The sequence below is a fragment of a genome, unplaced genomic scaffold (genome assembly GCF_019419815.1).
Source record: "Pyrus x bretschneideri cultivar Hongxiangsu unplaced genomic scaffold, Pyrus_bretschneideri_v1 Contig55, whole genome shotgun sequence".
NCBI lineage: Eukaryota > Viridiplantae > Streptophyta > Magnoliopsida > Rosales > Rosaceae > Pyrus > Pyrus x bretschneideri.
In genome coordinates, this window is record NW_025999793.1 from 2,475,310 (window position 1) to 2,492,043 (window position 16,734).

Sequence of the window (16,734 nt, forward strand, 5' to 3'; positions counted from 1 at the left end):
CTCGACAACTCGTCATATCTCACCCACTTGGTAATGCAAGAACTCACCTTTGTATCAGCAACTAGGTGATGAAAGGTACACTCATACTCTAATAAATAATTTCTTTCCTTGGAAAATTACCACGCTTTCCACCACTAGGTATGAAGGAACTCACCTTCGTCACCCTAACTTAGGTGAGTGGAAAGTAGAACGAGTACTCCACTTTTGTCACTAACCAGGTAATGAAGGGACTCACCTTGTATCACCAACCAGGCGATGAAGGGTACTACTCGTACTCTAATATCTAATTTTATCGTTCAACAGTAGCGATGCTTTAATAAACCAACAAAGGCTTCTCTGCATGTGTAATACTTTGAAAAGTCTGAAGCTTTATTAACCTAGAAAGCTACATATCGTATACAAAGGCTAAACTTTTACAAGACTGTTTGACATCGAAATGTGAAGCGGTCACTTGCAAAACTCTTCAGTCCTCTTACATCTACTTCAAATATTTCTCTCTTCAACAATGCAAACACTACAACCCCAATGTGGGTTCGGAAGGCAACTATTGGGAGGTCAATAAATTTATATAGCTTCCAAAAGGGTTCAAGCAACACATAGGCTTCAACTCTTCAATGGCTTAATTTGCACCATGCAGTATGAAACGCTATTAACATCTCCTTCAACTGTACCAGAAGGTCAAACATTGTAGCTTCAATAAATTAGTTGGGTTCCCATGGATATAGTTCGAAGGAAACTCATTTGTAGGCTTTCTAAAAGCCTCAGGCATTTTCTACTCCAACATTTAGAAGAACTTCGAAGTCGCAAGCTTCGATAAACTAGACAGCCACATTGACAACATGCAAGCATTATATCTTGGCTTTACTGACCAAACGATGGTAATCAAAACTTCGGTGGGTAATGCACAATAGTGTCCAAGGAAAAATCATATTTGGCCAATTATGCAACTCTTCAACAATGCGAGAATAACCCAACAAAAAAATTGCTTTCACACTCTCGATCAAGACCGTGTGAAGCAAAATCATTTTATATGTTTTCCTCCGAACCTTCAATTACTACAACATCTGGTTTGCCTCACACACGTGGAAATTTATGTGGTCACTCCTACATTTTCTTGTCTCTAGTTCAATAAAAAAAGAAGGGGGGGGGGGGGAAAGGGAGGCTAAAAATAAAATTCGACATTAATAAAAATTAACAGTCGTTTAAGTAATTATTGATTATTAATTAAGCAATTAATTAATTATTTATGACATGTGGAGGAGGCCAACAAAGCTTCGGCCCATAGGATATAACTACTACTTCTAGAGTGTGCGAAGCAACATCAATATATGGAGTGGGTTGAAACTTGAAAAAACTTCTACCTTTCAAGCTAAGTGTCCACAGAAAAAGTTTAACCACTCAAGTGATGTTGCCTAAAGGAAAAGCTTCAACCCACTCAAGTTATGTACCCAAAGGAAAAAGCTTCGAGCACTAAAGCTATGTGTCCAAGGAAAAATCTTCCGCCACTCAAGCTACGTGCCCAAAGGGAAAAACTTCAACCATTCACGCCATTTGTCCAAGGAAAAAGCTTCAACCACTCAAGTTATATACACAAATGAAAAAACTTCAACCACAGTAGAGAAATATTTTAGTCATGTTAAACTTTTATTTGTGGCCTTGCTTATTATTGTACTTATTAACAATTACTACCATGTCGAGGCAAGTTTCTTTACAACAGGACCAATAAAAATGATAACTTATTACAATGTGGTATGTATTGGTGACCCAACTGGGACCATAACTGTTTATGACTATAAATAGGGTAAATTACACTTTACCACCTCTGGTTGGGGGTCTATTACAATCGCATACCACATCTTCAAAAAACATTTCTCTTTCATACCTCACCTACTAGTTTATTTCAATATAGTACCCCTCCGTTACATTTTTCATTCATTGATTTGTTAAGAGTTTGACGGGCTGCCATAGTTATGGCCACGTGGCCACCAAATTTGTGCAACATGGAAAATTTATTTTTATTCATTTTAAAATAATTAATTAAAGAAAATTTATTTAAAAAAAAAAAAAAACCCATAACCCATCATCTTCCCAAGACACCCCATTCCCTGCAACCTAAAACCCCTATCCTACCCCACCCCACCCCACCCCATCCCTACCTCATCCACATCGCCACCTCACCCTTACACACCCCCACCCCGTTCCACCGCAACCCCCCACCGAGACGCATAGAGGTTCCCCTATGGAAGCGAGGGTTGCAGAAGACACAGAGAGGTGCCCTATGGAGACAAGGAGAAAAAGATGGGTTGGGTCTTTTAGCTACTTTTCTCCTTTCGCAGCCCCTTCCCCTTCTCTCTCCTCTCCCTCTCTCTCTTCTGTCTCTTTTCTTTCTCCCTCTAGAATTCCTTTACTTTGCCTTCCTAAACCCCCACTCCCTCACTTCATCTCAGGAATTCAATTCCTCCCCTTTTGATTTCGGGGTTTTGGGTTGAACAACTGGGTTTTTTTAGGTTTGGGGTTGGGTGGGGGGTTGCAGGGGAGCTGCAGATAGGGCCGTGGGGGGGGGGGGTTTGCGGGGGAGGTGGGTGTGGGGTGGGGTGGGTAGGGTGGGGGGGGAGGTTGGGGTGGGGTGTGATGGGAGTTTAGTTTGTAGGGAAGAGGGGGGTCCTTGGGGAAGAACATGGGTTATGGGTTGGTTTTTTTTTTTTTTTTTTTTTAACTTTTCATTAATTAATTCTCTTAAATGATAAAAAAATATTTTTTTTGCCATGTGGAACAAAATTTGGCACTACGTGGTACAATTGTGGCAGCCACGTCAGCTTATTAACGGATCAATGGATGGAAAATGTAACGGAGGTACTATATTGAAATAAAATAGTTAGTGGCGTATGAAAGTGAAATGTTGTGAAGATGTTTGTTATGCGATTGTAATAGACCCCAAAACCTGAGGTGGTAAAGTGTAATTTACCCCTATAAATAAGTTATTTCCTTTATAGGGAGAGGTTTTACTGTAGCATTCACAGCTCTTATAGCTTTTTATTGAATTATTGAATCTCAAAGAATACTTACAATTATTTAAAGGAAACACAAATGCATAAGGAATTGAAATACAAATACATAAACAGCAAAATTATCCACTTAAAATGTTTATAATGAACAATACTTTCTTTAATTTCTTCAATTCTTCTTAAGCAAATTTTTTGAACCATGTGCTGAGAGTTTTGGGTGTCTTTTCAGCCCATCATTATAATCCACGTAGTTTAATCCAAATCGGACGTGGTATCCAGAAGCCCATTCAAAGTCGTCAGCAATGTCCATGGAAAGTATCCCTTCACTTTCGCACAATTTCTGCACACACATACACAAATGTTCAAATGGATAAGGTCAAAATAATGATCAAATAACCATAAACTTAAGAAGGATAGGCAGCATATACCTTAATTAAATTGTTTAATAACTACTTACTTGATCGCCGCTTGAAGGTAACACAGGTGACGGTATGGTAGTCAATTCTAGTGGTATCATGAAGAGCCTCGTCAAGTGATAGTTTTGGATTATTCAACTCTGATACACCTACATACATATTATTGCACAAAAATTAAATTTATTTTTTCCTCAAAAATATAAAAAACATGTAGTTTCATTTTACACCATTATAAATATGTGAAACTTTTGCAAATAATCAAGGCTTAAAAGTATGTATACATACCAGTCTCAGTAATATAAATGAGCGGATCATTATATTTTTCCTTTGTGTAGAGTACAAGATCGTGAATTCCCTTTGGATATACATATAACCAATCTGAAGCAGCCTGCAACACCGTTTTCAAGATAATACGTAAATGTTGGGAAAAAAACTAATCCTCCAAATGCAAATAGCTCGAAATGATAAATTTGATGTATACCTGTGGACCAATAAGTACTCCATTAAGCTCAGCTGACAAAATATTTACAAACATTAGAATACAATTGGTGTAAATATTAGAATATAAGTAATATAATTCAGAAGTTAAACTTGGTCAAGAAGAACAAAGAACTTAAGCTATTCAAAGTAAGTTTTCCCCTGGCACTCACTCGTAAGATCAGCTTGAGGATCTGTTACGTAGCTTGCCGGTTGTGATTGTTCTTAGGTGTACTAGTTGCGTATCTAGCAGTATAATAATTTATTCCAAGAAAATCAAGCGATCCGTTTAGCAACTTGGATTGTTCTTTTGTGAATTTTGGCAATCTTTTTCCAACAATTGATCGCATGGTGTGTGGATAGTCACCAGTTATTAATGGGTTCCAAAAACCTACAAAACATGAAAATTCCAAATATAAGCCTAATTATAGCATTATATACAAAGAGTACTGCTAGCTAGGTAGTGTGAAATGTTAAAAGTCATAAGTAAACATGTAATTGGGTTTATATATAATTTTAACAAAGACACTTGCCATCCAAACATAAAATCCAAAGATCGTAAGGCAGCATCTCTGTCTTGCTTTGACTCCGAAGCAGCTCAACCAGTGTGACACCAATGTTATTCCTATCAAGCCTTTCTGAGATGCCTACGCAAAAATATGAATTTTGGTTGAATAAATAGGAGTTATAGAAAAAAGATACAACTTGTAGATTATTCTTACTCCCGAGAGTATTCCCTCTTGTATTACAACTCAATAGTAAGGATTAATATAGAATTCTCAATTAGGAGCCAATAATTTGACCCCGAAAAAAAAAAAAAAGAAAAAGAAAAAAAAAACAGTTTATTGAACCTGATATCTGTTCTTGTACAATTCTACACAGCTGCTCCATGAGCAAGAAGGTGGTGTGCCACAAGTATGTTCAATGGCTGAATCTCCACCGTGCAGTTTAGGTTTGCCAAGAAGAGCAGCGTCCCGGTGCGAACTCCCAAGAGCATAACCCATATTACAAAAGTATGGGCTCATTTAACGTGAAACAATGCTTGACTCGATCACCAAATTCTTTATAACAAGTTCTACATAGTCTTTAAAATGATCGCTGTAGATACAAATTTATGTTACATATATCATTATGTATTTTATCAAATATCAATGAGAAAATAAATTTTGTTCACTTACACAATACGAGGGCTTAAGAAACCACCATATTCATCTTCTAAGGCTTGGGGAACATCCCAATGAAGAGTGTTACAAACGGCTTTAACCTGTAATACATGATTAGTAAAATCAAATTAAAAGTCTGATAGAATGATGTTCTAAAAATCATGTAATAATTGTTTAAGGTAGGATGATTAACCATTGCGTAGGAGTTCATTGATGAGATTGTTGTAATATCAATTCCTTTCATGTTAAACGCCACCACTTAACGTTCCATCTAATTAGAACAAAAATAACAAGAAAAAAATAAGGGTACCCAGTAGATAACTCAATCACATTACTTTAGTTAAAAGTATATAAAAACAATAATTTTCTTGTAGGAAAAATAATCTTATGCACAATATTGATATTGGTCCCAACGAAATATGAGGATGTGGAGCAACTTACTTGGTAATAATCTGGACCATGAAATAGAGAATCTGTAAGCATCCAACTCCATATCCTTCATAATCCCCACATCTTCCTAGAATGACAAAAGTTTAAAATTAAATATTGAGGATCTCATTAAACATTGTCCCTTTTTTTATTTTTTTATTTTTTTATTATATATATATATATATATCTATATATAAAGGCTCCAATTTAATATGTTAACATGTGCCCTTCAAGTATAAAGGGTCAAGAGACAAGTTATGAGGTTTCTAGACCTTATAGCGGTGATATTGATCTATAAGCACGTCTCCGTTACCCGCCATCAGCAAGTTTTTTTCTGCAGTTATTCAAAAACATAATGGTGAAATCCCATATCATGTGCAAAGTACTTTATATGCTTGCACATTGACGAAGTATATACGTATATGGTACCTATCACATGACCACGTACTATTGGTCTCCAACAAAGTGCATGGTTATTAGAGAGGTTGGAGTTTACTTGTCCTCACACGAAGAAAAGAATGAGGTGCTATTTATACTCCTTTGAAATGAAGTAGCTAAAGTTTTCATATTAATTACCAATTGATTAAATCACAGACCTGGATGTTTGTGGGTGTAGGTATCCCATATGCTTGGTCCTCGTCCATCTTCTTTTACTGCACCTTCATACTGAAATAACACACACATGCATAGACGTAAGAGTACTACTACACACGCAAGGAAGATGTCAACATTATAATTCATGCATGGATGCTAACTCCATGTATAAATACACCAAAATATGGTAAATAATCCAGAAGATATATATACTAACCGGGTAAGATGCGGAACCTGAGCCAAATATGAACCCTGGTTCAAAACTGCTGCGATTGAGAAATTCGCAAAGAACTAGGTGGATCCGTATTAGTTCCTTCGCTATTTGTGAATGCAAAGCCAATGAGTAGTAGCACACACCAAAGAGCAAAGATCGTGAATATTTCATTGCCATAACTTGGGAGTTTTGATATCGATAGAGATAATTAAGTTATCTCCTCCTGGAAGATGCATGGGGTTTATATAGAGAAAGGGAGGAAGGGATATGGTGTCTACGTACTAGCTCATGAGAATAGTAAAGGGTTAGAATTTGTCAACAAAATTGGCTTTGAAAGTCCTAGTTGAAAGGCCAAGTCAAGGTCTGTAGTTTAAAGAAAGCACATTTCAGACTGCCCAAAAGTGCGTGCGTACGTAAAAGAATGGATAATCCTTGCGTTCCACCAATGAGGAATACACAGATTCTACAAATTTTGTATCGTGATGGTTCAGTTTCTAATCTTTATTTGATATGAGATCATTTAGTCATTTAAATATATTAACCCAATCAACAGTATTAATGACTAAGTAAAAGATTTATAATGAATTATTCATTTTATTGATATATTTGGATAACTAAACTCTCTTCAATTTGAATAGTTCTTTGTATATATGACATTCAAAATTAAGATTAAAAAATTAATAACTTGTACTATGCATATAAATACATTATTTATACAAAAAAGTTATTCCTTGAGTTGAAAAGTAAGATAATGTACACAACTGCTCGATCAATCTCATCTTATATTGAAATGATAAATCCTTGAGTTACCCTTTGCGTTTTCCAGCAAAGAAAACGTTAACTGCATTAGGAAACAAATAGTCATTTATCTTCATGTTTATATTATGTCTGTCCAACCTGTTGAAGGCATAAACTTTGAAGTTCAATATGGTAGATTAGCTACAGAGAATTGTTCAACAGTAGATAATTATTTGACTGAACAAAAAAGTAGAAATTTATGAACAAAATTCTTTACGTATGTACAGAACCGATAAGATGAAGAATTTAGTCTTGATCTTTTTCTTCTTGTGAGAGTTTTAATATTGAATTTGTCAACCCAGTGGTTTTGGAAATAACTAGGCTCTCAAGTTGGCTATTTGCTCCTAAAGATTGTGAAAGGATACCATTGAAGTGGGCTTTTAAGAAGGTTTGGACACCCTTCAAAGTATAGTAGTAACACATTCTTCTTGCTAGTACAAGAATGAGAATAGTAAAGGGTTAAAATTTGTAAACAAAATTGGCTTTGAAAGTCCTAGTTTAAAGACCAAGTCATGGTCTGTAATTTAAAGAAAGCACGTTTCTTGCACCCAAAAGTTGTGTATGTAAGTAAAGAATGGATAATCCTTGCGTTCCACCTATGGTAATGCACATATTCTACAAATTTTATATTGTGATCGTTCAGTTTCTTAATCTTTATTTCAAGATCATCTAAACAAAAAGAATTATTTGAGTTTGAGATCGTTTAGTCATTTAAATATATGAACCAAATCGACAGTGTAGACACTAAGTAAAAGATTTATACGAACTGTTCATTTTATTGATACATTTGGCGACTAAACAGTCTTCAATTTGAATAGTTATTTGCATCTATGATATTCAAATTAAGATTAAGAAATTAATAACTTATACTACAGAAATACATTATTTATAAAAAAAAATTTCTTCCTTGGGTTGAAAAGTAAGATAATGTACACAATAGTTCGATCGATCTCGTCTTAATTTGAAATGATCAATCCTTGAGTTGCCCTTGAGTTTTCCAGCAAAACAAAATGTTTTCTGCATTTGGAAACAAAGAGTCATTTATCTGCTTGTTTATATTATGTCTGTCCAACTGTTGAAGGCATAACTTTTGAAGTTGAATATGAGGATTAGCTATAGAGACTTATTCAAACAATAGAAAATCATTTGACCCAACCAAAAAGTAGAAATTTATGACCATAATTCTTTACGTAAGTACAAAATCGATAAAGATGAAGAATTTAATCTTGACCTTTTTCTTCTTGTTAGAGTTTTAATATTGAATCTGTAAACCCAGTGGTTTTGTGAAATTGTCTTTCCACGCTAATTAAGAAGTCATCGAAATAGCTAGGTTCTCAAATTGGCTATTGTCCTCCTAAAGATTGTGAAAACGATACCCATTGGGGTGGCTTCATCTTGGTAGTACAAGAAAATGATTAGCAGTTTCAAGAGACTCGTTTTTTATTAGCTTACATCTATTTATTTTGATTTAATATTTTTCATTTATATATATTTTTATAATTCAAAACACAAAAGTTTGACCCCCCGCCCTCAAATTTTTCTAATTTTTTTCTTTATTTTTCTAATTTTTTTTCAAAAAAACCAAAAGCAACAAGTGACAAAGCATATTGTATCAGACTACTTGTCTTCTTGTAGTTGGATCTCAAAGTTTTTGGAATGCACCAAATTCCACTTGAGCATCTAAATTTGGATCAATACCAGCAAAAACATATCGAAACTAGGTTCTAGCACCATGCCAAATGAATTACTTTTTGTCCCCATAATCCCCCACTACTACATATATCATGAAAACGTGACATCTGTTTGTATTTTTTTTTTTACTCATTCGATTTTTTTTATGCATAGCAAAATATAGCGTAACTGTATTTTTTAAATATAAAAATATTCTTCCTTTAAGTGTTCCTCATCTCTAATTTATAGAATTCCTTCTATCCATTTCTTCCTCTTCATCGAAAGATATATCTTTCAATACAATAGTTATATGAAAAGTGGATCTTTTTAAAGGATAACCTCGTCCTAGTGCCAAGGGCTTTAATTTTTCACAGTTGCGTGTTAGAGTTAACCCCAGCCACGAGGACCACTCTTGTGTTATAACTAATATAAGTTAAATTAGGTGACGCAATAAAATTAACGAAGGGACCGACATTGAATTAAGAAAAATGACAGAAGAATTGTTATTTTATAGGTTAATAGGTTATTTATCATTGTCGTATTCCCCAAGTTTATGTTTTGGACTGTTTAAATTGTTCGAGTTAACGTAGCTATGTTCTTGTCAGTTTTGGCTCAATATGTATGGATTCGAAGGGAACAACGAGATTTACAAAAGTAAATGAGCAAAATGGGGATTCGGCAAAGTAATCACGTCGAAATAGATAAAATATACATTTAAGAGCTTTAGAAAATTTGATATTTGTTTGTTTGTACCGTACTTCATCACTCCCGAAACTACCAATCACCGGTCAACTCCTTACCTTCAATGGCCCATTGAAGAGCTCATATGGAGGCACCCTTGCTGAAGCACACGAGTTCCTCCCCAATCAAGAGACTAATCGCAACACGACACAAGTCAACATCAAAATAAAAACAGTTATTGAACCTGATATATGTTCGTGTACAATTCTACAGATGCTCCATGAGCAAGAAGAAGGGGTGTGCCACCAAGTATTGTTCAATGGCTGAATCTCCATGGGTGCAGTTTAGGTTTTGCCAAGAAGAGCAGCGTCCCGGTGCACAACTCCCAAGAGCATAACCCATATTACTAAAGTATGTGGCTCATTTAACGTGAACCAGTGCTTGACTCGATCACCAAATTCTTTATAACAAAGTTCTGCATTGTCTTTAAAATGATCGATGTAGATACAAATTTATGTTACGTAATATTAGTATGTATTTATCAAATTATCAATGAGAAAATAAATTTTGTTCACTTACACAATACGAGGGCTTAAGAAACCACCATATTCATCTTCTAAAGCTTGGGGAACATCCCAATGAAAGAGTGTTACAAACGGCTTTAAACCTGTAATACATGATCAGTAAAATCAAATTAAAAGTCTGATTGAATGATGTTCTGAAAAATCATGTAATAATTGTTTAAGGTAGGATAATTAACCATTGCGTAGGAGTTCATTGATGAGATTGTTGTAATAATCAATTCCTTTCGTGTTAACGCCACCACTTAACGTTCCATCTAATTAGAACAAAAATAGCAAGAAAAAAAAAGGGTTACCCAGTAGATAACTCAATCACATTACTTTAGTTAAAAGTATACAAAGAGAATAATTTTCTTGTAGGAAAATAATTCTTATGCACAATATTGACATTGGTGCCAACGAAATATGAGAATGTGGAGCAAATTACTTGGTAATATTCTGGACCATGAAATAGAGAATCTGTAAGCATCCAACTCCATATCCTTCATAATCCCCACATCTCATAGAATGACAAAAGTTTAAAATTAAATATTGAGGATCTCATTAAACATTGTCCCTTTTTTTTTTTTTTTTTTTTTTATAAAGGCTCCAATTTAATATGTTAACATGTGACCTTCAACTATAAAGGGTCAAGAGACAAAGTAATGAGGTTCTAGACCTTATAGCGGTGATATTGATCTATAGCAACGTCTTCGTTACCGCCATCAGCGATTTTTTTTTGCAGTTATTAAAAACATAATGGTGAAATCCATGTCATGTGCAAAGTACTTTATATGCATGCACATTGATGAAGTATATACGTATATTGTACATATCACATGACCACGTACTATTGGTCTCCCAACAAAGTGCATGGTTATTAGAGAGGTTGGAGTTTACTTATCCTAACGAAGAAAAGAATGAGGTGCTATTTATACTCCTTTGAAATGAAGTAGCTAAAGTTTTCATATTAATTACCAATTGATTAAATCACAGACCTGGATGTTTGTGGGTGTAGGTATCCCATATGCTTGGTCCTCTTCCATCTTCTTTTACTGCACCTTCATACTGAAATACACACACATTTATATACGTAAGGGTACTACTACACACGCTAGGAAGATGTCAACATTATAATTCATGCATGGATGCTAACTGCATGTATAAAATACATTTCAGGTGCCCAAAAGGTGCGTGCGTACGTACGTAAAGAATGGATAATCCTTGCGTTCCACCAATGACCAATACACATATTCTACAAATTTTGTATCGTGATGGTTCAGTTCTTAATCATTATTTGAAGATCATCGAAACAAAAAGAATTGTTTGAATATGAGATCATTTAGTCATTTAAATATATGAACCCAATCAACAGTATTATTACTAAACTGTCTTCAATTTGAATAGTTCTTTGTATATATGATATTCAAATTGAGATTAAAAATTAATAATTTATACTATACATATAAAAATACATTATTTATACAAAAAAAATTATTCCTTGAGTTGAAAAGTAAGATAAGTACACAACTGTTCAATCAATCTCATCTTAATATGAAATGATCAATCCTTGCGGTACCCTTGAGTTTTCCAGCAAAAGAAAACGTTAACTGCATTAGGAAACAAAGAGTCATTTATCTTCATGTTTATATTATGTCTGTCCAACTGTTGAAGGCATAACTTTTGAAGTTGAATACGGTAGATTAGCTACAGAGTATTGTTCAAACAGTAGATAATTATTTGACCGAACAAAAAAGTAGAAATTATGAACAAAATTCTTTACGTAAGTACAGAACCGATAAAGATGAAGAATTTAGTCTTGATCTTTTTCTTCTTGTGAGAGTTTTAATATTGAATTGTTAAACCCAGTGGTTTTGGAAATAACTAGGTTCTCAAGAATGAGAATAGTATAGTAGTAACACATTCTTCTTGCTAGTACAAGAATGAGAATAGTAAAGGGTTAAAATTTGTAAACAAAATTGGCTTTGAAAGTCCTAGTTTAAAGACCAAGTCATGGTCTGTAATTTAAAAGAAAGCACGTTTCTTGTACCCAAAAGTTGTGTATGTAAGTAAAAGAATGGATAATCATGCGTTCCACCTATGGGGAATGCACATATTCTACAAATTTTATATTGTGATCGTTCAGTTTCTTAATCTTTATTTCAAGATCATCTAAACAAAAAGAATTATTTGAGTCTGAGATCGTTAGTCATTTGAATATATGAACCCAATCGACAGTGTAGACACTAAGTAAACGATTTGTAACGAACTATTCATTTTATTGATACATTTGGTGACTAAACACTCTTCAATTTGAATAGTTATTTGCATCTATGATATTCAAATTAAGATTAAGAAATTAATAACTTATACTACAAAAATACATTATTTATAAAAAAAAATTTATTCCTGGTGTTGAAAAGTAAGATAATGTACACAACAATTCGATCTAACTCGTCTTAATTTGAAATGATCAATCCTTGAGTTGCCCTTGAGTTTTCCAGCAAAACAAAATGTTTTTTGCAGTTGGAAACAAAGAGTCATTTATCTGCTTGTTTATATTATGTCTGTCCAATTGTTGAAGGGCATAACTTTTGAAGTTGAATATGGAGGATTAGCTATAGAGACATATTCAAACAATAGAAAATTATTTGACGAAACAAAGAAGTAGAAATTTATGACCATAATTCTTTACGTAAGTTCATAATCGATAAAGATGAGGAATTTAATCTTGATCTTTTTCTTCTAGATGGAGTTTTAATATTGAATCCGCAAACCCAGTGGTTTTGTGAAATTGTCTTGCCACGCTAATTAAGAAGGCATCGAAATAGCTTGGTTCTCAAATTCGCTATTCTGCTTCTAAAGATTGTGAAAGAATACCCATTGGTGTGGCTTCTTCTTGGTAGTACAAGAAATTGATTAGTAGTTTCAAGAGACTCGTTTTTTACTAGCATACATCTATTTATTTTGATTTAATATTTTTCATTTATATAAATTTTTGTAATTCAAAAACACAAAAGTTTGACCCCCCCCCCCAGATTTTTCTATTTTTTTTCTTTATTTGAAATTTTGGGGCTTACATTGAATTTTAATGTGTCTCACAACCTGAAGGAATTGGGAGGGGCATTTCATTTTTGGATATAGAATGAATAGGTTTTGGGGATGAGAGAATTAAGGTACCCATCAAAAAGACTAATCCAATCCATAATGATATGCCAGAAAGTAGAACATTTTTGTTACCCGACCAACACTCAGGGGAAGCAAATACAACAGGCACACTAATCAGTAAGATTAATGAAGTAGCAATTAATGCAAAAACAGCCAATTGGAAAGCAATAGTCATGTTTCTATTCCTCCAATCTACCAACAAAAGAATTATACCATTTGATCCCTTTATTAGCCAAAAACTTGTACGCCTTATATACTTCTTTTGGGCAACCCTCTCAACAACTAAGAGATCCATTCGAGGAACAAGGGAAGGATCTGTACTTCAATTGAGATAATGAGAAATCATTTGACCTTTTTAGTTGGAACTTTAGGTGGTTCTCAAAAAAAGATAGCGAAAAAAAATTATTCCTAGAGTTGAGGCTAAAGGGAATGTATAAACCAATGCTTCCATAGATTCGATCGTGGTTTACAATTATAGCTTTCATACCTATTTATTTGGGATCGTCTCCCGGGTAAATAAAGAACTAGAGTCAAAGAAAAGGCAGTGATTCAAATCAAGATTTATCTGGTAACCCATCTAAAAATCACAAAAAGAAAATAAAAATGAAAAGCAACAAGTAACAAAGCATATTGTATCAGACTACTTGCCTTCTTGTAGTTGGATCCCAAAGTTTTTCGAATGCTCCAAATTCCACTTGAGCATCTAAATCTGGATCAATACCAGCAAAACATCTCGAAACAAGGTTCTAGCACCATGCCAAACGAAATTATTTTTTGTCCCATAATCCCCCACTACTATATATATCGTGAAACGTGACATCTGTTAGTATTTTTTTTTTAAGCATACCAAAATATAGCGTATCTGTATTTTATAAAATATAAAATATTCTTCCCTTAAGTATTCCTCAGCTCTGATTTATAGAATTCCGTCTATCCATTTCTTCCTCTTCATGGAAAGATATATCTTTCAGTACAATAGTTATATGACAAGTGGATCTTTTTATAGGATAACCCCGTCCTCGAGCCGAGGGCTTTAATTTTTTCACAGTTGCGTGTTACAATTAACCCCAGCCACAAGGACCACTCTTGTGTTATAACTAATATAAGTTAAAATTAGGTGACGCAATAAAATTAAAAAAGGGACCGACATTGAATTAAGAAAAATGACAGAAGAATTGTTATTTTATAGGTTAATAGGTTATTTATCATTGTAATATTCCCCAAAGTTTATTTTTTGGACTGTTTAAATTGTTCGAGTTAACGTAGCTATGCTCTTGTCAGTTTTGGCTCATAATTTTTGGATTCGAAGGGAACGACGAGATTTACAAAAGTAAATGAGCACAATGGGGATTTGGCAAAGTAATCACGTCTAAATAGATAAAATATACATTTAAGAGCTTTAGGAAAATTTGATATTTGTTGTTTGTACCGTACTTCATCACTCCCCAAACTACCAATCACCGGTCAACTCCGCACCTTCAAGGGCCCACTGAAGAGCTCATGTGGAGGCACCCTTGCTGAAGCACGCGAGTTCCTCCCCAATCCTAGTGTCCAAGATCAATCGTGGACAGGATCCGAAGACTTTCCTTATCTATAAAAGGAGACCGTTCTCCTACAATTAATTTCTAATGCCATTATTGTACTTAAACTCGTCCTTAGAACTCACAAATAATGATTATGCTTAAACCTATGTATTGTGTAAACTTTTCACTATTAATAAGAACTCATCTACCCTCATGGACGTAACCTAACTTAGGTTGAACCATGTACTTCTAGTGTTTGCTTCCTTACCTCTATCTATTTACATAGTATCCTCACTTGGTGATTGAAGCAACCTTACGAAGGTCACAAACTTGTCACTTTACATTGTTCCAAAGTTTAATTGATTTTGTGTATCAACATTTGGCGTTGTTTGTGGAAACGACAATAATTCCTACTCTCACCAGCTTTGTCAGACTGGTTTCTATCGTGCATGCACTGTCATTTGATAAGGCATCCCTCTCCAACATGGGAGCGAAGGAAGCTACAACATGCAGAAAAGCACCCCTTGCATGCCTAGCGTGAGGCAGCGAATGAGTGAAAGGATCAAGCCTGCTCTTCGAAGTAAAGTCAAAGAGGTTAGAACTCAGAATAAAATAAAAAAAATGGCCATAGGGAATGAGATCCTTGAGGAACAATATTAGAATGTCTTCGAGATGTTTCGCGAGGCTATACAGACTCAGTCTCAAGAGCCATCGCTTTCGTGACTGCGGATCAACACATAGGTACCCACCAACGCAAAGATTCACATGTCTTTAACACGGGCATTCTTAATGACGAGAGGCCTTATACCCAAGATATTGATCAACACGAGACTTCTCTCAACCTAGCTGCTTTAAACCGAAGCAAGACAAGTGGAAGAAGACATCTCCTTGTAAAAGGAATGGAATGAACAACAGCTGGTTATCACGACTGTCAAGACCTCTTACGGCATCGTCAAGAAAAACCTATCCACATAAACTCAAGGATCATTGACCCAAGGGTCATCAAAGGAATCATTCACTTACCACAACCAAGGTCAACTACTAACCTAAGGAAGAAACGACAAGACTTAGAGGAACAAGAAGGTGTTTGAGACTTGGGGGACTTCCAACATGCATTTCCCGGAAGCTAGTATGGTGAATAAAAAAAAAGCCACATACTCTTGACTAAACTTCCCCACTACCAATAAATGATGAAAACTACGAATAAGGGATCCAATAGTGCCTGACTCCACTGAGGACCGCCTTATCCTGCAGCTTCTCAAGGAATGAACAGACTAAAGGCCAAACGTCATGCCAAGGTACCTGACTAGAATCAGTCGAGGCCAGGCCCTTTAGCAAGAAGGATTTTTGGCACCCCTTTACAAGGAGAAACAAAATAGAAGCTTGGTTTGCTATCGTAAATTGGGAGGGAAGATCCAATTGAGCATATCCATCTCTTTAAATCCACCATGGCATACCGAGGCATAGTAATGAAGAACGATGTCTCATTTTCCCTTTCATTCTATCTGTGGGACCTCCCAATTGGTATTGTCGTCTTCAACCTGATACAATAGATTATTATACTACGCTTAAGAGACTTTTTGTGGTGCAACGCATCTTCTAGGCTTATTGCTTACACTCCGCTGAAGATTTGTACACCATTCGTCCGAAGTCAAACTAGTCATTGCGTGAATATGCCAGTAGCTTTAGCCACGAGTGTTCTTTTTGCGTTGTGGTAGATTATAAAATAGCACTCAGGGCCTTCACTGTAGGTGTCAACATACACTTTTTCCCTTTGGCATGTGTTACAATGTGCCTCGACAACTCGTCATTATTCTCACCCACTTGGTAATGCAAGAACTCACCTTTGTATCAGCAACTAGGTGATGAAAGGTACAACTCATACTCTAATAAATAATTTCTTTCCTTTGGAAAATTACCACGCTTTCCACCAACTAGGTAATGAAGGAACTCACCTTCGTCCACTAACTAGGTGATGGAAAGTAGAACGAGTACTCCACTTTTGTCACTAACCAGGTAATGAAGGGACTCAGCT

At 35.1% G+C, this 16,734-nt stretch overlaps 1 pseudogene; it reads right to left on the reverse strand.

The window, feature by feature from the left end:
• Positions 1–3,174: 3,174 nt before the first annotated feature.
• Positions 3,175–15,411, reverse strand: LOC125470965 (annotated as a pseudogene).
• Positions 15,412–16,734: the final 1,323 nt, after the last annotated feature.